The sequence below is a fragment of the Phyllobates terribilis genome, unplaced genomic scaffold (genome assembly GCF_046119375.1).
Source record: "Phyllobates terribilis strain yellow unplaced genomic scaffold, ASM4611937v1 Scaffold_8__6_contigs__length_399053987, whole genome shotgun sequence".
NCBI classification, from domain to species: Eukaryota; Metazoa; Chordata; class Amphibia; order Anura; family Dendrobatidae; genus Phyllobates; species Phyllobates terribilis.
The window spans coordinates 257,712,989-257,735,564 of record NW_027362768.1 but is presented as its reverse complement, the minus strand read 5'-3'; the positions used below and the strand labels follow the sequence as shown (position 1 = coordinate 257,735,564).

The 22,576-nt window shown below is 39.0% G+C and overlaps 1 protein-coding gene across 1 annotated transcript in view; it reads right to left on the bottom strand.

Moving 5' to 3' along the window:
* Positions 1–17,626, bottom strand: part of GRIN2B (glutamate ionotropic receptor NMDA type subunit 2B) — a 794,048-nt gene extending 776,422 nt beyond the window's left edge. Inside the window, exons 1-2 of the mRNA XM_073644181.1 lie at positions 17,470–17,626; positions 16,489–16,901 (exon numbers count right to left, since the gene is read on the bottom strand). The gene's annotated coding sequence lies outside the window, so the exon portion shown is untranslated. The remainder of the gene's footprint in view (positions 1–16,488; positions 16,902–17,469) is intronic.
* Positions 17,627–22,576: the final 4,950 nt, after the last annotated feature.

The following is a 22,576-nucleotide window of genomic DNA, read 5'->3' as shown; positions in this document are numbered from 1 at the left end:
GGCCAGCAAACTCGCCTGACCTTAACCCCCAGGAAGATAAGAGACACCAGACACAACAATGCAGACGAGCTAAAGGCTGCTATCAAAGCAACCTGGGCTTCCATAACACCTCAGCAGTGCCACAGGCTGATCGCCTCCATGCCACGCCGCATTGATGCAGTAATTGATGGCAAAGGAGCCCTGGCCAAGTATTGAGTGCATTTACTGAACATACATTTCAGTAGGCCAACATTTTGGATTTTAAAAATTTTTTCAAGCTGTTGTTATAAAGTATTCTAATTTACTGAGATAATGACTTTTGTGTTTTCATTGGCTGTAAACCATAATCATCAACATTAACAGAAATAATCACTTGAAATAGATCACTCTGTTTGTAATGACTCTATATAATATATGAGTTTCACTTTTTGTATTGAAGAACTGAAATAAATTAACTTTTTGATGATATTCTCATTTAGTGAGAAGTACTTGTATATTGAGTGCTTGAGACCATTACCTCTGACTCCAGATCAGACAGAAGTTGCAGTCACAAGATGGTGGTGCAGGACCAGTGCGGTGCCAGGAGAAGCTGAAGACAGCAGCTTGTAAGCATAATACAGAGGGGCAGGGAACTTAGATTAGTTACACCACTTCAGCGCTGAAATAAAAAGAACACTGGAGTGGTGCTTTAGTGAAGGCAACTCTGGAGTAAGCAGCGCCTAATTCATGGAAGGCTACATTCCCACGATGAGTGTTTAATGGGTTTTTGATGCTGCATTTCTGTACCTATTAGCAAAGTTAGGGTACTTGGGTTTTTTCTTTATGTTCCTGGGTGCATTTTTCCATGCGATTTTCTAGTGTTTTTCTTTTTCAGCTGCATTTTTTGCCTCTTATCGTGTTTTAAATAAAACTGCTTTGTTTGGCATCCTTCCTGTTACCTAACTTTGATAAAACTTTATAAGTAATTGGATATTGGTTATGTGCAGAAATGCACTAAAAATGCATATGAGCTGTTTTATCTGCGCATTTTCCTCATCTCATTCATGGATATGGGGAAAAACCACATATAAAACGCTAATTTACCGTAACAAAAATTGAAATGCGGACATCAAAAACATACGGCAGGTCAGCTTACGTAGTGTTGAAAAAAAGCACTGTGGGCATGAGATTTCTATAAATTCCATAAACTTTCCTGAAACTGTAAGATGCTTCATTTTTTGAGCAACGAAAATACAGCAAATACTCATAGTGGGAACTTATCCTAAGAGCTGCCTCTTAATGAATTAGATGCATCTTACAACTGCCGTGAACGTCTGCCAGACTTGTTACTCCGGTCAGGGACCACAGCACATTTCTGGCGTATTTTATGCCACACAAGTGGCTGATTGTTAGATTTGCCAGGCAAGCTTAGCCAAGCCCAAGCCCATAGAAAGCTCCATCCACTTCTATCCCCAATAAAAAAAAGAAAACTCGCCAAAAATGTACAACATGCTTCATTTTTTAACTTGTACTGTAAAAATCAGCTTTCCTGAAGAAAATGAGTGGTGCTGAATGTGCGCCTCAGGAATCAGCTAATCATGGGCAATCACTCTGTGGTTTATAAATACATGCAAATAACCGAGATATAGGGCTCTATTTGCAGAATAGCTTACTCCCCAGAGTTACTCTGAAAATTACAACTGCTTCTTTAGGTTTGTCTAAATTATCTAATAGTTTTTACTCACTGAATTAACCAAGTCAAGTTTAAAGCCAGTTTCCAATATACAGCCTTTACATCAACAATTTTTTTATGTTTATGATTTAGGTAGAAAAACATATTTTCCTACCTCTTTTCTCTTGACTATCTACAGCTTTTTTTGAAAAAAAAAACGCAGCAAAACCAGCACCAAATCTGCAATGTGTGAGTTTGTCCTTGTGGGCACATTGCAATACAGGTCTTGGTACATTAATAGGTTGAGATAAAAGCAGACTTATGACTGAGTAAAAGAATTTACTGAGCAATATGAAAATCATACACAAGGCTGTATTTCCAGCTCACGCTGCCCTAGGTACTAAACCTGGATATCACCACCACCATAAAAGTCACTCACAGAGGAATTTTTATCAATGACAAAATGTTTATTCATGATGCAATAAAAATCATTGTTGCTGGTGACATCATTGAGAAATGTAAATGACGCTTAGTGCCACACAGTAACGTCATGGCATTTGGTTGGGTGGACAGGACAGTACCTGGCAAGACTCATATGCTCTATTAGGAAGTACAGTGCACACTATTGGGTGTCAGATTCTGGAATCTGTTTACCAGGAGAGGACACAGACTGAAGCAGGACCCTGTGCAAGAACAGTATGTGGGCCCTTGGCAGCCCAGTAGCCATCATAATGCACAATTCTAGTGGGTTTAGCAGAAACGGGCCACCTTACCTCCTGGGCCCCTGTGCAGCTGCACAGGTTGTACCAATGGTGTGTCTGTCCTTGCTGTTTAAATACATTAGCCCTACCCCTAAATATTAGTAAACATGCCTCTTTGTTGTGACTGAATAAGAGTCCATTTATATAAAGTTTTTAGTGAAGAAAAGGTCCCAATGAATATATTAAATGGATGCCTGTGACAAATGCCATACAGTAGCAAATATCACTTTGGACTATCATCTTACAAAAACAAACTGTGGTGATACAGCCTATAATCTTAATAAGCCAGACGTTTAGATTTGTTAATCCAAGAGAAATACACTATTGTGTTTCTGTTGACTTGTGAATGTATGTGCCTGGTCAATAAGAACAGACCAGTATTTGTATAACCCTGATTGTTGTCTCCTCTTTGATTCTGAAACAAAGATGTTGATTTAAAGAGCCCCTGCTATACCAGCTATGTAAATTGATTAGCTCAAACAATGAGACCTGAGTGAGCCCTGCAACTTTACCTCTATCCCTGACCTGTGACTGATGACCTTTATATGTAAATAGAAAAAGGGTTTATCTATCCTGCTGAAGAGAGACTTGGGACAGAGAATCAAGGAGAAACAAGAGGACACTCAGACTCTCTTCACACCATCAGCTTGGTAGTATGGCTTTACCCAAAGAGACACAGATTTGGATTCTACATGACTCTAGCCTAAGGGTATATAGCTCTGACTGGAAAGATACGGATCTGCTCCATTAACCATCATAGAGCCCATGAATACATTTGGGGAGACCAGGTTGGTATAATGAAGTCACCTGCCCCATAGATATGTTGGTTGCCAGGAGGGACCCACCGGTCACCAGGAACTCATGGGACATTCGGAGAAGCCAGATTGGGACCCGCCGGTCATCTGGCGCCGTGGAAACTCTCGGAGAGGCCAGGGTGGGACCTTCGGGTCTCCTTGCCTTGTACCTCGATGGACTTCTAGTTTCTTAAGCATGCCACTACCTTCTCTCTGTGGGGGCCCGCCAAAGTGGGAGGCCGCTGGTTGAGGTAGTTGGCCCTGGAAGTCCCAAAGTCGCAGCTGTTCTATCCCAGGTGAGCGGAGCGGAAGGGTGAGACTGTGTTGTACCATCTTGGGTATTTGCTGGGACTGTTCTATGTGTTTATTGTACACTTTGTGGTTCAATAAAGTATTGCCACACTGTTTTACACTCACCCTGTATTGTCTGAGTAGCGTCACGCCCACACAAACACTATTATTTTTTATGGTCTCTACTTTGAGGAACAGTAGAGAATATTAACTAATGCATTCACCTTATACTAAGCTCAGTGATTGGCTGCTGCACTTGACGTCAACACTGCAGCCCATATCAGCAACCTGGGGCAGTGGTGGAGACTCAGTGGAGGACCTGGCCACAGTTGGTAAAGCGCAATTTGTTTGTTCTTTTTAATAACAAACTGCACCTGGGAATCAGGATTTTAGTAAAAGGGGACAAGCCCTTGTCTATTGCCCATACTCATTCCTCTCAGTGCGCCTGTCTATCTCCATTATATCTATATTCATTCCTAGTGCTTCCCCTGAAGTGGCAGTAGCTGATTGATAAATTATCTGTGGGAGGCATGTAGGTCCATATGCAACTGAAAAGACAATGGATTTCATAGTAATTTTTTTCATTTACCCCAGCAGAGTGCCGCCCTAGGCACTGGCCCTCAAGTGCCTAGTGAATAAATACGGCTCTGCCCAATATACCTCACATATATGCCATATACTTGATTCAATAATATGTTTCTGATGGGGAGAAGGGAATAGACTACTGACACTTTCCTCTGACAATAGCTTATCTCCCACAAGATCAAACAACTGGGCATATTAAAAGCAAACATGACTTATCTTTCTTTTACCTAATATCTGTCATTGGAGGGAGAATCAGAAGACCACCTAACACATTAGATAAGTCTAACCTTGCCATAGTTTGTGGGTTCAGCTTAAGTTTTTTTAATGTGCATAACCACCTTACTCGAGAAACTAGTGAGCTCAATGTGACTCTTGACCCATCATTTAAAAAACTTCTTACACTTTCCTAGCACTCAATATATTCTATTTGATTCTATATGAAGAATGTCTAAAAAAAGAATACAATCCCAAATGACTGAAATGGACCATGAAATGTTAAGGGTAATATTTAGAGCTATTCACACAAGATTAACTTAAAAAGGTTGTCCACTACTATAGAGATTGCTCCCGTCGATTTAAAAGGTGGAAATAAGATTTTTTGTATGTACCCTGTGTTGTGATTCTTGCCTGTGTGCGGAGCTATTGCTGACCGCTCACCAGGCATCACGTGACCCATATGAAGCCGGCACTGGCATCCGTTGATGTCATGTCAAGTTGCAGCCGGGCGTGACCCAATGACGCGCTCCCCACTGATTGATGGGCTGTGGGCAGGGTTTTACCGCGCGTCACATCCCAGTATCCACAGCACGCTTTCCCTCTCCACTGCTTTCATTGGGAAAGTGCGAGGTGGATGCTGGGCTGTGACGTGCGGTGAAACCCTGCCCACAGCCCATCAATCAAGGGGGAGCGCCTCACTGGATCACACCCGGCTGAATTTGGAATTTGATGTGATAGCAGATGCCAGAGCCGACTGCAGCTGGGGGTCACGTGATGCCTGGTGAGCGGTCAGCAATAGTGCCGCTCACAGGCAAGAATCGCAACACAAGGTACATACAAAAAATCTTATTTCCACCTTTTAAATCGACGGGAGCATTCTCTATAGTAGTGGACAACCTCTTTAATGGGTTTACTTCATCCTCCCTCTAATACTGATTTGTCTACACTGTTAGTAACATTAATGCAAAGAAGAGGTTAATGCTGAATCAACATGGCACCCTTTAGGTGGCATTTACACACTACATGATTTTATTTAAAGCCAATGCTTATGACGAGATTTTAAATGGCCTGGCAATTCCCATGGCACAAGGATTGTTTCAACCAAGAGGCAAAGTTGTTTCAAGATAATAACATACTATTTACACAGCATTGTGAGATTGGGGAACATGAAGACAAAACTCCTGTGGCCAAAACAATCACCAGGTCTGAGCCTCTCTGAGCCATTGAGAACAAAAATACAGGAAAACTGGAATTCTTCTTGCTTAAGAATAAGAACAAATATTTTGTTTAGTAAATTCTCTATTTCATTTACTACAGTTCCCCGGTTTTGGATACATTTACTTTTAACCATAATAGAATAAAACACATTCAGTGATAATTATAACTGGATACATTTTCATGATGAAAAATTATCAGTTAATGGTAGACTTGTATTAAAAATGGTGGGATTGATTTTTTTTTTCTTTTTAATTGCAGACACTGGAACAAATTGTACAATTGTATAGTAAATGCACCCACTTCAGGATGAACACACCCATGAATGGCTGACTTATAATTAAATGATCACTTTTATTTCATCTCCTTGAATACATTCAATTAAATATTAAAAAGGACCGGTCACTATTAAATAATTGTTTCTAATTGAAAAACACATTTGGGTTAGACACTTAATTTGATTTTAGTCTTGTCTTTTCTTTCAGGTAGTTCTAAATGCCAGTGGCATTGTAAGAACATATAATAATGAATATTATGAAGATATTGTATAGTAATATTTAGAGGATATTCCATTAGCTTAAAGAACTTTTATTTCTCAAAACTTGCACTAAACTAAATACACAGAGTAAGGAAACTTTTTACTGCATACATCTCATCTTTATAGACAGCAATTATATTCACATTGTCAGCTATCATTTGTAAAAAAGGTCTACCACTTTTGATATATGTATATTGTGTGTATACATTTTTAATCTTCTTAAATGATAGATGACAATGTGACTATGTGAATATAAATACTGGCTATAAAGATGAGATGTTAGATGTGGTTTAAACTAGCCATTTCTCCAAATTGTCCCAGGAGCCATTTTTTAACACAACAACGCAAGGTCGCATGCTACTGTGAACGGCCTCTGTGGCCTAAACGTGCTACTATGGCCTGCAGCTGTTCCAGACTTGTCCTCATTGAGTACATCTGGAATGTCATTGGTCGGCAATTGCAAAGGGAGCTTCCAGCAGCGAATCTTGATGATTTGTGTGGCCAAGTACATTCAATATGGCAGAATATTCCTCAGACAACCATTAGTAACCTCATTAACAGCAGCCAAGACATGGAAGTTTGGGGATTTCTGCATGTGCTGCTCATATATGATAATGAAAAGATCGAGATGCTTTGAAACATGATTTTTTCATCATTTGCATATCAATAACATGCCTACTGATCCTGTGATTTCTATCATTCCACGACTTTTCCGTCTTAGTGTTGCAATTTCAATGTTGAAATTGAAATTGTATGATACCGGTATGTGTATGTGTCATATAGTTGTCCTGTGCATGTGTATATATTTAAATCACTCTTGGGGCATACATTGTGATAGTTTTACAGAATATATTGTCTTCAGTTGGTGATCAACATGTTACTCTAAACTGACAGATCAATGAATTATCTTACAAAACAATACTATAGGAAACTTGGTAGAATTGATCATTTTTTTATGAACGTGCCAGCCCACCACTGTTAAAAAAAAGTCCAAGCAGACAAATCACATTTTTCTCAGGCAATAACCTGATCATCCATATATAAAATAAGCCATTTCAGCCATCATTTATCTTATGTATATTATGCGTATGGGCAGGCCTCATTCAAATGTCTAATTTCCATGTGTGCGCTGGATCAGATTATTATCATCATGTTTGGGCAATTTGTCAGTTTTTATCATGAGTGTTTTATCAGTTTTTCTCATATGCAAAGAAAATTGATGGAGGTTTCCAAGTTTTTCCAGCCAGTCAATGAAAAACAGATAGCACGAGAATGCAATTAGGATACCATCCAAGTGCTGTGTGACTTTTTCATGAACCCGTAGATCTGAATGTATGACTTTAATACATGACACAGAAACCTGGATATGTCTCTGTTTTTTTGGGCAAAAAACATGGACATGTGAACAGCCCCATAGAGTGTAATTTGTATGTGTGCTATCTATGACAAACACAGACAGAACATATACGTGATATATGGAAGTCTGAATGAGATGTTAGTGTGCGGTTCTGTGAAACTTTACTGTAGTCTAAATCCACTACTATATTCTAAATGTTGGAGACATGTATTAAACCAGAATGTATATATATTTGAAAAAATGTAACAAATCAAATTTTTTCTAGGCCTACTTTTAGAAAGAAGCATTCAAAATTGCCAGCTATGCCATGAGTTGATTCACCGCGAATTGCAGATTTGGAAAGCTTTCAACTGCCCAGAAAAGACGTGTGTAACACTCTGAGGTCTCTATTGAACCTCTTTTAAGTTCTTTAATGCAAACACAGCCTTAGTATTGTTGAAAAGACCTAGCTATATAAACAGATGGTAACTCAGTAGAAACTGACAGCCCATTTAATAGCACAGTGCACTGACAGACTTTTTATGTTTTTTACAATCAAAAAATGGTCCAAAAATTATCCCATTTAGTTTTTTTATGATCAGGCAGATTGCTTTGTCACTGCCTGTAAGTCTCAGAGAAATTTCCTGCACAGGAGCCTTTAAAGAACGCTTAGGCCTGTGGTCTACTCCAAACCAAACCTGGTTGACCCTGCAGTTTGTGAATGATGCATGCAGGGGCTGGGACTTCATGACAACAATCTATTCATGTGGTTATCCAAAAGAAAAAAGGGGGCTGACAGCACTCACTAACCACTCCAACCAACTTGGAGGATCAACAGCATACAAGTAAACAAACAGCGTCCAATCCAGGGTGGTAAATTCCAAAAAAAATAAAGTTTTACCCCCCCCCCCCCCATCATGGAATTTACCAGCCTGGATAGGACAATGTTTTTATACTTTTAAACAATGTAAACAATCTATTCATGTGTCACTGACACTGAGTCCTAGCAACTATGTATATTACTTTCTGTGCTTAACATGGTGTCCAGACCTCAAAAAACATAGAATGAGGGTTAGACTCTCTCTCTCTCGAACCATGTGAATTAGTGACAAAAAATAACACTACAACAGACTTTTATGTTCTTAGTTCTGAGCAGAGGCCCAATCCTGCAGTGGGTTCTACTGAGGAACTTCGTACCAGTTGAAACACAAAAAAAAATCCTCATTTTTATTTAAATGAGAATTTGGTTGAAGAAAATTGCAGTCACAGAAAATAAAATCAATTTGTTTAAAGAGAACCTGTCAGCACAATTTTGTAATGGTGCTGTAATACGATTAAATTAAAGCATTTGGTGAAGAAATCCGCTTTGTTTTTCTTTTTTAATCACCATTTAATTTTTTCTGCTAATTAGATTTCGGTGCACAGGGGCCGAACTGTGCACTGGGTCTTCTCCTCCCTGTCTGTGATTCCCGGCCCCTCCACCTTCCTCCAGTATTTGAATGACAGGTCACTGCTGAGATTTCAGAGGAGGAAGGTCATTCACAGACCAGAGGAAGGCGGAGGGGCCGGGGAGTCACAGACAGGGAGGAGAAGACCCAGTGCACAGTTCAGCCTCTGTGCACCTCAATCTAATGTATGCAAGGTTATACAAAGCTCACAAGTATGCTTGATTATTTCACAGCAGCTTTACTAATCCTCTAATAATAATCTCATGGCTGATAAAACAGTGATTTTATCAAAACTACACAGCCCAATAAGTGACACACAGCTGGAATCATATTAGGTAGCAAAAACCTGGTGACAGATTCCCTTTATTTATGTTTTATAACCAGTTAATAAAATTAAATCTTATATACCAAAAAGGACGTAACAAAAAATGGCAAGTAGGTACATACCCAAAAATCAAAACGTGGCAAAAGGCAGCAATATTGTTGTGTACTGCACAGTTATCAAATTGGACCACTAAAACAGGTATGCGAAATGGTAAATGTGTAGATTTTTTTTATAGTTCTTTTAAAAATTTTAACACTATTTTCCCTCAACTTGACAAAACAGCCATAATAAAAATAAAACAATGTTGGTAGATACGCACAAAAGGGGTCTACAGCCCATGGTATTGTTGTAGCTGTAAGGTTGGTAAATTGCACTAGTAAAATAGGTATGTAAAAAGGTAAACGTGTCGTTGTTTTTTTTTACATTTTTTAACAATATTCTGCCAACCTTGTCAAAAGGGACTCAACAAGAACAAGCAAGGAAAGAAAGAATGGAATGTTAGATCTTTCTATAGCCAGTAACAGCCATAACACTCTAAAATAGTTGCTGCATTCCCTGCCTCAGCTTTTATAGCGGCTCTAATTCTTATTGTCCTTTCTGATGGGCTATGTTATATGTGTTATGTAATAGCTGCACAGCATTATGGGGAAGCCCGCATGGCCACATCTGAGCTCATGCGAGCCCTTTTTGGCTGATGTAATCCTTGACAATGGGTAAAATAGCATATTTTTAGTGTTTTAATTATTTTTTTCCATTTGGAATCGCAAATTGTTTAAATTCATTGGGACCTGCAGATTTCATAAAATTTGACACAAAAATCGACTCGTATTAAGTCAATTCACTCATCTTTACCTATTTACCAAATGTCAGCTGTTTATCCTAAATTAGAGTTTCAATGAATATTTCGTTAACAGAAGAAACCCATACTTGTTTGTTTACCTGCAACCTACAACAAACACACAGTAATTGATAGCCCCCTTGTGGATTTTCAAAAGGTATTGTGTCTGTAAGTGATTTTAATAGCCTGTGTCCCTACAGAGTCATGATCTGTGTTATTTCATTAGGCCAAGCCACACCACAAGCATTAGCATTCTGCATTAATGGGATAATTAAAGGATTTCATGGTCCACTTTCATTCACAATGAGGACAAACTAGAAAGAACGGAATATTAGTTCATTATTTCATATTAATTAACTTTGCTTGTTATCCATATTCAGGACAATATGGAGCGGTAAACACATCCAATGTCACAGCCAGTTTAGTAACCGATATAAACTTTTTAATAAATCTACTGTAGTATCTTGTAAACTATTTTTCTCACTTTTCATTTCATGTATTCTAAAAATTGTTGGACCATATCATAGACTCAGATTATACATACTAGCGGGTGCATAATCTACCACCAATGTGACGCTCCTGTGCCCTGTCAATTCTTCTCTGCAGCCCTTTCGTTTATTTCTTGGTATGTATAGACAGGACTATGATGGACTGCATACTCTTATTGAAATGACTATACATACACTTACTTTGGCACTTTATTGACTAGTGGTAGATTATGCACCCGCTAGTATGTGTATTGATTGTCAATATTTGTTTACATACATGTATCTTTTCAATTGTGGATTAGATGTTTAATGCTGCACTTAGTGGAGCAATCTCTTTTTTCAAGGTTCGGAATGGCTATATTTACATTTATAATTATCCTAAGGGTATGTGCACACGATGCAGAAATGAAGCAGAAAATTTCTGCATCATTTCTGCATCTCCCTGGCAGAAAAAACGCATGCAGATTGTGCATGCATTTTTCCTGCAGAATACATGCGGATCCACATGCAGATTCACATGCGTTTCCGCATGCAGATTGACAAGCGCTTTCCAGGCGATGTTAGCATCACCTGGAAAGTGCTTGATAACTAGGTCACACTATATAAATCCATGCAAACAGCATGGATTTATATAGTGTGACCCGAGAGAGTGTATATACTTACCTCCGATGGCCCGCGCTGTCCTGCTCACTCTGTTCTCCCGGCTGCCGGCAACTTTGAATTGAAAGACCTGCCGACGTCAGCGTCACGTGACCCGTCACATGACTCTGACGTCACCGCAGGTCCTACAACTCACTGCAAGTGCCGGGAACCAAGCGGGAGCGCTGTGCAGGCCGACAGAAGGTAAGAATACATTTATTTTTTATTTTATTCTTCTTTTTACAGATTTTTTAAGGGTACCTGGGTGTGGATGAGACTCTCCTCTCCTCCACACCCGGGTACCATCCGCACATTAGAACGCACCAATTACGCAAGTACAAATGCTGTCTTGCGGAATTGGCGCGTTCTAATGCAAGTCAATGGCGGCGAAATCGCCGCGTTTCCGCAAAATTAATTGACATGCTGCGGATTTTTGACCGCAGCGTTAACGCTGCGGAAAAATCCGCATCATGGGCACAGCACATGCGGATTTCCATTGGGGAACATTGCTGCCCTTCTACCATGCGTTTTTCATGCGTTTCCGCGGCGTTTACGCAACTGCAAAAACGCCGCGGAAACGCATGAAATACGCATCGTGTGAACACAGCCTAAATCATGCTTGTTGCTATTTATAATAAAGTTTATTGAACTATTTTTCTAAATATTGGCTTATTGATCGTTTTCTTGCTTGTATGTACTATCTTGTTTGTACGATTTAGCCTATAATAAGTCCATTAAATTGGTAGTCCTTATTGAAGTTATTAATAATTGTATATAATATAGACTTTCTCCCTGTTTTGGGATAATTGTACTACCTGTTCTTTCCATGAATTGTATGTACTTTGTAATATACTGTAGATATAATACCTATAGTTATATCACTTACAGTTTATTTGGGGGATGTTAGGAGACTAATGGTTTTATAATTAAAATGGTGGTCCGAAACTAACATTTATTTTAATCCTTAATGTCTGTCTATTTAATGTCATAGTCTAATTTCTAATATACTTTCATTAAAAAGTCCCTATCGTTCCCTCACTATGCTATGTAACTGCTTTAATATTTTTTCTTTTACCTATTTCCTGTTTCATGATGCTTCCTCAATTGCAGGGTGGCGCTGGTCTCTGCTTGCTGGGGTCTCTCCTTACAATGTGCACTGACATTTCGCTCTCTTGCTGGCTCGTCACTTCTCATCAGAGCCGGTGAGAGAGCGCAGTGTCACTGTACACTGAAAAGAATATTGCACAGTGAGAAGATTCTACTGAGCATATATTGGAACTGACAACCTACGCATGCTCAGTAGAGTAGGGACTGGTCAAGACCCTGAAATGGACAGCACTGATGAAGCTTTGTCTCAGGGTCGGGGCATATGTTGTGGCAGTGTCTGCAGCCTCTGCTCCCTGATAACTTGTTTGAGCATCCAATCATGGACTGAGGAGTCTCAAAAGAAGTGTCATTAAACAGAAAGTAGGTAAAAATAAATAAAACAGTGAGATAGCGTAGTAAGGGAACAATAGGAAATTTTTAATGAAAGTATACTAGAAAATAGATTAGATTATGACATTGAATAGACAGACATTTAGAATTAAATGAAAATTCAGGCCACCCCTTAAAGTCCATCAAAAGACAGACAAGCCCATCAGAGGTTCTCCAAACCAAAGAGCAGCTCAAACTGTAACTAAAAACCTATTTCTGAATAACGTCCTAGTCTGAGATGTCATCCAACAAATTCTGATGGAGACGTACTACCAACAATACCATGAAAAGAAGGTTTATTTCAGATCCTCTTACCCAGGGGAACAATAAGATTCATCCTTTTCTTTTTTTGTAAACCACTAAAATATGTTCTAAAAAATATTAACCCAGGTCACAAATTGATTGTTTCTACAAGCACTGACATGTCTGGAATAAATGTACGCTGAATGTAATTCCCTGGTTCACATACAAGTACAGGTACATATTATTACAGGCGAGCTCACAAGTAGACAGTTTCCATGATTTATGGAAATTATACACTACAGTTAATGGTAGAATTAAAAGTTGGGTAAAGAGTAGTCAAAGTAAAAAAACAAAAATCACGACCCCACTACAATGGACTGCATTCAGAATAAAACATGCTGAAAATGGAATGAGATGGCACAGGTGATACGGTAGCATCTTCACACCTCCATGCTGATGGTTTTCTACTCTTGAAAACTCAAATCTTCAAAGCATTTGTCTCTACAGTAAAACAATCAAGTTCTTGAGTTGCCTTCTTCTTAGTTATATCTGTTTCTGGCGAAGGTAGTGGATGACTCATGTAACTTATAGCATGATAAATGGAAGTAGATGAAAGACACTATGCAAGATTTTGCATTGGGATCAAGGAGTTTTGCCTCTCTACGTCAGTGTGTGTAAATTGTCATACTAGTTGTCACCCTACTTTCCCAGAAACATATAGCAAAGGGACAAGCGCATTTTCCACAGCTCTATTCTTAAAGGATATTTGCAAGATTTTTTTTTCCTTCTAGAATATAGTATCCACATGTTCTTACTGTCACAGATAATAGAATATTAAATGTATCTTCTCACACACAGGGTAATAGCGTAAGGCCTTCTTTCAGCATATGTAAAGTATCTGTCACCCCCGGCACTCGGCAGTCTGTGCATAAAGCGAATCCTGCTGATGTGTTAAAATCCTCTCTATATGGGGCGACTATATGAAGACTGTGATATAGGAGGATGTCAGGGAGCATCTGTTACTGTAGTTACAGCACTTTCTGAATTGGCTTATTGGCTTCTTTAAACCAAATCGTGTGGTCGTGACTTGCTGGCTGCTGTTCTGCTGCCACTGAATGGAAAATGGATGGGAGAAAAATGAGGGGCACACGAACGATTTCTCACAAAAGATACATTCATAACCTCACATATACAATATAAATAAGATAAGATTCTGATTGAGGGTTTAGGTCCTTCTGATGATTCTGGTGGCAATTAATATATGACCACTATTAATCCTCTAATATTACTTAACATTGAAACTACCGTACATAGCAAACACGACAATTTTTGATATATAGAGAAAGATAATAAATATAATAAGAACATATTCAAATACATTTCCTATTTGTTGCATTTCCATAAAGCCTGAACCCTGGGGATAATTTGTGTGCATTACTATACTGAATCTAATGCTGTCACTTCCAAGGAGATTCTGAGATAAGTAACTACAAATCAAAGAGCATTCTAGAATTTACCGTATACATTTGATTTCATTAATACGTATAATGACATCTACGTCATAAGCAATGGCTCATTTTGGAAACGACAATTCTTATGATACCTCATTATCACAAGTGCTTCATTATAATTATTACTATACCTCCTTTTCTATATGTACCGTATAGTGATTATTGTGGATAAAGGATCTGTATCTAGCACATCTACAACTCCTTGTACACCTGTATGAGTGGAGAGTTATTTTCTAGGAGAAGCTTGGCCTACCATTAGAGTAACTCATCACTTAAAAAAAAAATCCACAATTTATCAAGTGTACCCATGAAAACAATTGATTATTTTCCTACATCTCCACAAAACAGAATGATAATATCTCCGGCAACAGCCACAAAACTGAAAAATTGCTATCTAAATACGAGAAGACTTTGACGCTGAGTGGATGGGTAGAGGCCATATTTGATAAAAAATACAAGGTATAGTATAGGATGCGCGCACCCCTAGTTTCAGTGCAGTGTACTACAGATATCTGCTTATATAAAAGAAAATAGATATATTGTTTGTATGTATAGTATTATCTGATTTATAAAAATACAATAAAGAAGACTTTTCCCTATGTGAGATTTCTAAGTGCCATTTAATACAATGGGTATAGTAAATGTATCCAGAGTGTTCAACAGGTCATTTACACACCTGATGTCAAAATGCCATCCAAATAATGGCAGATCTGGATGGCAGATGCTGTACCATGTAATTCTCTCCCAATATTCTGCCACTGATGAAAAGTCACAAAGGCCCAACTGATAGGTTATAGTGACGGGGTGATCTCGGACAGGTGATACTACATGTATATGTACATAGGTGGCTCGTTACCTGTAGTGTAGGCACTCGTTACAAGATAACTAATGACTTCATGACTCTATAACATCATTATATTTCATTTATGCTGTATTCTGGTAATTACATAGATATGAAACGTAGCAGCTGTGACGTCGTTTGTAGGGAAGGAAGTGAAGATGTATACGTATATATTTAGTATATGCTTAGATAATACCTAGGATCCATGTTAACGGTATATGTCTATATATGATGTACTGTTCAGTGGTACACACTATTGCCAATGCCTCATATTGATCACACTTCGCAATAAATTGCTTTCATGGAATTAAAAATATGGCTGTGGCAACTGAAGCCTGTAAAATATATCTGACATAGGTAAGAAAAATACATTCAGTCATATACAGAGGCCATTGCACCATTGTCCATTCTGTGATAAAACGCATCAATGAAATGGAATAAATAACCAAATTCAACCCAAAAGTCTTTCATGTTCTGCATTATTCCTCAAGATGGTGAAATAAGAAGTAAAATCAGTGAAGACATGCCAAGCCGTGGTGGTATCTGCATACAGACAGGTGGGATTTACTGAACACTTGTGTGATGACACCTCTGACATGTAAACTATACAGTTATTTCTCCATATATATCAGACATATATCTATTTCATGAACATTCATTGCATCTGTATCTAATGCAGGGGCCTCCTTCACTAACCAGGCCTGAAACCTGCATTTTACCACTGCTCTGCATCAGTATGTGACCCGACTATTGGAAGGCCCATATTAAACACCACAACACTGTACACATGTAGTGCACAAATGACAAGAAGAATGACGTATATACTGTACATACTATAGTACATAATGACAAGCACATCACCTTCTATGCAGGTACCAATGCCCAGGGTAATGCTATACTAGTGCAGGGCTATGCACATGGCAGCAAATAGACATTTAAATGTAAATATTATGACTGTGAGGGAAGTTCTGCGTTCAATACAAACTACATAGTATCATGACTATATTCAATGGATAAACATTTACTATTCTGGTGTCTATGTCTAGATCCGGCACCTGATGACAATCCCGAACATTACAGCAGAAAGGTGATTCTAAATGGAAATCATAGTCGAAATCGACAGAACAGGTTTCTTCACAATGGCCATGCAGAGACTGGAGAATGCAACAGCTACTACAGGTATGAGGCACGTTGCATGTTCATGCAAAGCAGATACAAGGCTAGCATGGGGAGCACAATTCCAGACTGCAGTTTATGCTGTTTTCCCATAAGATGATGGATAAATATCGAAACACTGATATCGGAGCACATACCTGGGCTTGAAGACACAGTTCCTTTAGTCTGCTGGGTTAAAGCACTGGACATGGTGGGATTATGCTCTCCTTTCTTCTACCTTGCATATCCACATAAGCAAACAGGGTGCAGAAATACATAAAAATCAAACAAATCAAGACGATTGGGGATGCGAGGGTGACAAGTGAAATCCTTTTGTGTTGCAGGCAATATCCTTCCTAGCTTTGAGCAGCAAAGGCAAAAATTTCGGGAATAAGATGAACAAATGAGGGATTCTTCAGTAAAGCACAATTCAAGGCAAGGATGAGAGGCTCCTTCTGTGGTCAGATCCTGGAGCTTTGGAGAGGTGGCTCGAGAAGGCTTATTTGTTTCTTAGCTGATCAGTGCTGTTGCTATCTGCAGCATACTGGTCTCCTTTACAACACCCCCCATCCTATAGAGGAGAAAGAAGATTCAATCAATATTTTATTAGAGAGAAGACGCTGAAAAGGGGAGATCTGGCATCTAGATTTTCTAAACCCCAAAAATCCATAGAAGAGAGCAAGGGAATTGGAAAAAAATGGTCATGTATTATTCATCAGACATGTTCAGCCATATCATACTCTGAATATGCATACTGCTAAAGATAGGCAAGGAGAGAGGCGAATTCACACACACACACACACACACACACACACACACACACACACGCACACACGCACACACACACCTATTGTAAATGCCACAAGTCATTCCTATAAAAGCCATTCATACTGTACATATGTTGTGTGTATACATATATATAGATACACATATCTGATTAACCCTGTACATGACACTATGATGTGCATTGTGCATATGATCATCATTCACATACGGTTAAATGACACAGCTATGGTGGTATACATGGATGGAATGTGTCAGACATCGGGGATGATGAGTACCTTATACATATTGCAATTTACACTTAATGATAAATCAGAATTGACAAATGGCATAGAGAGGTGCAATGATGTACTTACAGATATGTCATTCACTTCCAACCCTGTATTGCAGAGACCTGATTTCTTATCCCATCCACGCTATACACACTGCCAGGATCTGGAAGAAGGGAGAATTTCCCTGTTAAGAATCCCTTCCCTGTGACTTGTGCTGAAACTGATTGGATCTCCAACGTCATGTTCTGTAATAAGGGAGAAGGAGCTCCCCCTAATGGTGAAATTTAGAACTGTAGCAAAGTTTTCTAGTGGGACCTGCTGAAAATACAGTTGAAGCATTTAAACCAACAGGGCTGCTCTTTTAATGGCTTAAAAGATTTCGAATGTTACCAGCACTAATTACGTGAACAGTTCTGACCCTGCAGACTTGAGAATGAAAGAGATGCATGTGTTTGCAGGGAGTACACCACCCAAATAAAGTAAGGGAGAGGTATACCTGAAATAAAATGATTTACATGCTATTAATGTGTGCTTTCAACTGTTAATAAGAAACTTCCTAGAACAGTGAAATTTGAAATGCTAATACAGGTGATGTAATGGGTGGTGAAAAAAAATGCTGAAAAAATGCACAAAAAAAATGCAGGTGTCAAGTTTTTCAGCGTTGTTTGTGCCAAAACCAGAATGAGATTTTTTTTTTCACTGAACTTTATGTACATGCATAAAAAAGACAAAAGGAGTGTGAAAAAAAACGCAGAAAAAAGGCATAAAAAACGCACCAAAAACAAGCAAAAAAGCAAGAAAAATTCTGAACAACCTCCTGGCAAGAGATCAGGTTTTGCTGCAGAAAAAAAATGCTGAAAAAACCATGACATGTAAACATAGCTTTACAGTGAGAAAAGAATAGCTTTCTTATTTCCATACTCTAACCATGATACAACTTTTCCAATTACGAAAGATAAAGCCACTTTAAAAACATAAATTGCTACAATAATTATTAAAATGCTATTTACAGCTGGAACAAGTATTGCTAAAAAGTATAGCTTGCAAAAAAGTATAATATATTGAAAAAAGAAACATGATAATGAGTGTATAAGGAAAAGACATAAATTCATAATTTTGGATTCACAGTTAAAATTGTATTGGTTTCAGGGCGTAATAAAGGCTAATGTTTAACTTGGCAATCTTGACATGTTTGCGGATAAGTGGTCTTAAAAAGGCTTAATCCCATCAAGTGTAATCTTTTATACTTACAGACGCTAGTTTATCCAGGGGATTTAAAAAAAACAATTTATCATAAAATGAAAAAAAAAAAAAAACATTTTTGGCCCCTGCTAGCAATGAAACATATCCATGAATCAACATGCTACATTGACTCACCAGTAGCACCAAGTAGTCATACACCTTACACAGCTGTGTTGGCCGAATGCTGGTGTGGCAGACCGCTATTTTTCCAGATCCCTCCCCATAAAGATGCATGTTGGCTGAGTGTGAATGTGTTTGAAATAGAGAGAGGGGAAGAAACCACCAGCAAACAACTCTTTTTTCTTTCAAAGTAAAGGATTTGAATGCTGTCGGATGAGAAGGTGGTGGGGTCAAGGCACCACCTTAAATATTCTATTGTGACCAATATCCAGTTAATTTTTCATAATTTTAGGCTGTGTGCCCACGATGCGTTTTTTAAGCATTTCCGCAGCGGCAAAAACGCTGCAGAAACGCTTAAAAAACGCATGGTAGAAGGCCTGCCATGTTCCCCAATGATAATCCGCATGTGCTGTGCACATGCTGCAGAAATTTCTGCTGCGGATTATCATTGCGGAAAAAAATGCAGCACTACCAATTATTTTGTGGAAGTGCTGCGTTTTCGCCGCCATTGACTTGCATTTGAACTCGCCAATTCCGCAAGACTGCATCTGTACTTGCGTAATTGGTGCGTTCTAATGTGCGGATGGTACCCGGGTGTGGAGGACAAGAGACTCTCCTCCACACCCAGGTACCATTAAAAAAGTTGTAAAAAAAGAATAAAATAAAAAATAAATGTATACTTACCTTCTGGCGGCCCACGCTGCGCTCCTCCTTGCTTCCCGGCACTTCGCGATGGAATGAAGGACCTGCGGTGACGTCAGAGTCATGTGACTGGTCACGCAACGCTGACGTCGGCAGGTCCTTCAGTGTACCGCTGCTGGCAGCCGGGACGGTGAAGCAAGCCAGCGCGGGCCATCGGAGGGTAAGTATACATTTTTTTTTTTTTTTTTTTTGACATTCTTTCGGTCACACTATATAAATCCATGCTGTTTGTATGGATTTATATAGTGTGACCAAGTTGACAAGCACTTTGCAAGTGATGCTAAAATCGCTTGGAAAGCACTTGTCAACCCGCATGCGGAAATGCATGTGAAGAACGCTTCACTTCCGCATGTCCCTGGCAGGAAAACGCATGAACAATCCGCATATGTTTTTTTCTGCCAGGGAGATGCAGAAACGCTCAGGAAAAAATCCTGAGCATTTCTGCATCGTGGGCACATAGCCTTACAGTTCAGACCGTCGAAGGGGTTGTTTACTTTATCTTTAGTTTAACAAATGTGTTTGGAACATAATTTTGTGGCACTTACTGATATATACAGCGGGTAAAATAAGTATTAAACATGTCACCAATTTTTTACATAAATATATTTCTAAAGGTGCTATTGACATGAAATTATCACCAGATTTTGGTAACAACCAATCCAATCCACACTGGCAAAGAAATCAAACCAAAGATGTCCATAAATTAAGTTATGTGTATTAATGAGGAATTACACAGGGAAAAAGTATTGAACATGCTTACTGAAATTATATTAATACTTCCTACAAAAGCCTTTGTTGGTGATGGGCGCTTCAAGATGCCTCCTGTATGAAGAAACTAGTCACATGCATTTCTCAGGTGTGATTTTGGCCCATTCTTCCGAAACAGTCTTCAAATCCTGGAGGCTCCATGGACTTCTTTTATGTAATCTGAGCTTTAGCTCCTTCCAGAAATTTTCTATTGGATTCAGGTCAGGTGATTGGCTGGGCCATTCTAGCAGCTTTATTTTCTTTCTCGGAAACCAATTGAGAGTTTCTTGGGCTGTGTGATTGGGATCATTGTCTTGCTGAAATGTCCACCCTTGTTTCATCTTCATCATCCTAGTAGATGGCAGCTGATTTTTATCAACAATGTCTCGGTACATTTGTCCATTTATCCTTCCTTCAAGTTACATCAAGTTTGCTAGTGCCGTATACTGAAAAACAGCCCTACACCGTGATGTTCCCACCTACGAACATTACTGTTGGTATGGTGTTTTTGGGGTGATATGCAATGCCTTTTGGCCACTAAACATGGTGTGTATTATGGCATCCAAAAAGTTTAATTTTGGTCTCATCTAACCAGACTATATTCTCCCAGTATTCCACGGGCTTGTCTAAATGTTGTTGAGCAAACTTTAAAGGGAACCTGTCATATCCTATCTACTATCTACACTGCCCCCATTGCTTTGTTAGTGATGCAATGTGCATCACTTAGAAGCTTTTTTCATAAAAATTGGTGGTGTTATAATGATTCTATAACATTGTATTACTTACAGTTATATGAAAAAGTTTGGGCACCCCTATTAATCTTAAGCTTAATGTTTTATAAAAATTGGTGTTTTTGCAACAGCTATTTCAGTTTGATATATGTAATAACTGTTGGACACAGTAATGTTTCTGCCTTGAAATGAGGTTTATTGTACTAACAGAAAATGTGCAATCTGCATTCAAACAAAATTTGACAGGTGCATAAGTATGGGCACCTCACCAGAAAAGTGACATTAATATTTAGTAGATCCTCCTTTTGCAAAAATAACAGCCTCTAGTCGCTTCCTGTAGCTTTTAATGAGTTCCTGGATCCTGGATGAAGGTATTTTTGACCATTCCTCTTTACAAAACAATTGCAGTTAAGTTAAGTTTGATGGTTGCCGAGCATGGACAGCCCTCTTCAAATGATCCCACAGATGTTCAATGATATTCAGGTCTGGGGACTGGGATGGCCATTCCAGAACATTGTAATTGTTCCTCTGCATGAATGCCTGAGTAGATTTGGAGCGGTGTTTTGGATCATTGTCTTGCTGAAAGATCCATCCCCTGCGTAACTTCAACTTTATCACTGATTCTTGAACATTATTGTCAAGAATCTGCTGATACTGAGTGGAATCCATGCGTCCCTCAACTTTAACAAGATTCCCGGTGCCGGCATTGGCCACACAGCCCCAAAGCATGATGGAACCTCCACCAAATTTTACTGTGGGTAGCAAGTGTTTTTCTTGGAATGCTGTGTTTTTTTGCCGCCATGCATAACACCTTTTTGCATGACCAAACAACTCAATCTCAGTTTCATCAGTCCACAGGACCTTCTTCCAAAAAGAAATTGGCTTCCCCAAATGTGCTTTTGCATACCTCAGCCGACTCTGTTTGTGGCGTGCTTGCAGAAACGGCTTCTTTCGCATCACTCTCCCATACAGCTTCTCCTTGTGCAAAGTGCGTTGTATAGTTGACCAATGCACAGTGACACCATCTGCAGCAAGTTGATGCTGCAGCTCTCTGGAGGTGGTCTGAGGATTGTTCTTGACTGATCTCACCATTCTTCTTCTCTGCCTTTCTGATGTTTTTCTTGGCCTGCCACTTCTGGCCTTAACAAGAACTGTCCCTGTGTTCTTCCATTTCCTTGCTATGTTCCTCACAGTGGAAACTGACAGGTTAAATCTCTGAGACAGCTTTTTGTATCCTTCCCCTGAACAACTATGTTGAATAATCTTTGTTTTCAGATCATTTGACAATTGTTTTGAGGAGCCCATGATGCCACTCTTCAGAGGAGATTCAAACAGGAGAACAACTTGCAAGTGGCCACTTTAAGTAGCTTTTCTCATGATTGCATACACCTGGCTATGAAGTTCAAAGCTCAATGAGGTTACAAAACCAAAAAAAGTGCTTTAGTAAGTCAGTAAAAAGTAGGTAGGAGTATTTAAAATAAGAAAATGATAAGGGTGCCCATACTTATGCACCTGTCAAATTTTGTTTGAATGCAGATTGCACATTTTCTGTTAGTACAATAAACCTCATTTCAAGGAAGAAACATTACTGTGTCCAACAGTTATTACATATATCAAACTGAAATAGCTGTTGCAAAAACACCAATTTT